Raw genomic sequence first — 2,122 nt, 5'->3', positions numbered from 1 at the left:
AAGAGCTGAGGGACAGCACCAAGGCCCAGAGTTCAGATCCCACAACTGACAAAAAGAAAGAAAAAAAAAAAGGGAAAAAGAAAGAAAAGTGCCTGACATAAGCTAAAGGCTTAGTTGTTAAATATCATTATTGTGTTTGACATCTTGTAGAGCCTGTTCTATAAAAATTCTGGAATGATTATATGTATTAATAATATGGGTAATAACAAATCAAGAAGAATAAGAAAATTAACACATTGAAGCATGGTAGCACATATCAATAATCCCAGCACTGGGGTAAGACTGAAGAAGGAGGATTCCAGCCTGAGCTACATAGTGAGGCACTATCTCAACATACATAAAAATGAGAGAGAGAGAGAGAGAGAGAGAGAGTAAACCCAGAAAACTTCACTTGAGTGCTTCAAAGTTAGAATACTCCTTTTCTTCCAATTACATTTTTCATTCCTTTAGGGAAGATGTCTCTTTAAAGGCACAGTAAAACCAGAAAAAAAAATTGCTGCTTTTATTACAAAGGGCCAACTTGCATAAAATTGTATACAAAGACCTCCTGCAAATCAATAAATACCAGCAATTTCAGTACACTGTGGGAGTATAAACAGGTACAGTCACTTTAGAAGACTTCCATATAATCTAATAAAATTTCAGATATGCACACTCCATGTTCCAGCAGTTCCACTAAAAGATTTATATTGTAAGAAAATGCAGCCAGGTGCTGGTGGCTCTCGCCTGTAATCCTAGCTATTCAGGCGGCTGAGATCTGAGGATCACGGTTCAAAGCCAGCCCTGGCAGGAAAGTCCATGAGACTCTCATCTCCAATTAGTCGACAGGAAACCGGAAGTGGTGCTGTAGCCCAAGTGGTAGAGAGCTAGCCTTCAGCTGAAGCACTCAGGGACAGCACTCAAGCCCAGAGTTCAAGCCCCACAGCCAACAAAAAGGAAGACAGAAAGAAGGAAGGAAGGAAGCAGGGAAGGAAGGAAGGAAGGTAGAAAGGAAGAAAGGGAGGAAGGTAGAAAGGAAGGAAGGTAGAATGAAAGAAAGGAAGAAAGGAAGGAAATGCAGAATTTGGGCTGGGAATGTGGCTCAGTGGGTAGAGTGCTGGTGTAGCACTCTGAAGCTTAGGTTTGATTCCTGGTACCACATAAACAAATGTGAACAGAAAATGCAGAATTTTAAGAGTCAGGATGACATGTAAGAATATTCATAACAAGCTGGGCGCTGGTGGCTCACGCCTGTAATCCTAGCTTCTCAGGAGGCTGAGATCTGAGGATCGCGGTTCAAAGCCAGCCCGGGCAAGAGAGACCATAAGACTCCTATCTCCAATAAACCACCAGAAAACCGGAAGTGGTGCTGTAGCTCAAGTGGTAGAGCGCTCACCTTGAGCTGAAGAGCTGAGGGACAGCGCCCAAGCCCAGAGTCAAGCCCCACGACCGACCAAAAAAAAAAAGAATATTCATAACAGCCATGTTCCTCATTGTCTCAGACTAGAAATACCCCAGATATCTAAGCATGAATTAGTTCCAATTATAGTCTCAAGAGGTTTTTCAGCTTCATTTTTTAGCCAGGTGATTGGACATACAACTATACACTTTATAACTATTTGAAACATACAGAATATGTATAAGCTTTTCTGTGTTTCAGTCATACTTCACAATTAAAAAAACTTTTAAAATCAATACAGAAAAAAGTTGTCATGGGCTGGGAAGGTGGCTCAGTGGTAGAGCGCTTGCCTTGAATGCCTGAGGCTCAGGGTTCGATTCCTCAGCACCACATAAGCAAAAAGAAAAAAAAAGCCAGAAGTGGCACTGTGGCTTAAGTGGTAGAGCACAAGCCTTGAGCTGAAGAGCTGAGGGACAGCGCCCAGGCCCAGAGTTCAGGCCCCATGACAGGACCCCCCCCAAAAAAAAAGTTGTCAGTATTGTTGGATGACACCTGTAATCCTTGCTATATAGGAGGCTGAGATCAGAGGATTACAGTTGGAAGCCAGCCCAGGCAGGAAAGTCCATGAAACTTTTTTTTTTTTTTTTGCCAATCATGGGGCCTGAACTCTGGGCCTGGGCACTGTCCCTCAGCTCTTCAGCTCAAGGCTAGCGCTATACCACTGGAGCCACAGCACCACTTCTG

This window comes from Dipodomys ordii, unplaced genomic scaffold (assembly GCF_000151885.1).
Source record: "Dipodomys ordii isolate 6190 unplaced genomic scaffold, Dord_2.0 Scaffold165, whole genome shotgun sequence".
In the NCBI taxonomy this organism is placed as follows: Eukaryota; Metazoa; Chordata; class Mammalia; order Rodentia; family Heteromyidae; genus Dipodomys; species Dipodomys ordii.
This window is presented reverse-complemented; position numbering follows the sequence as displayed.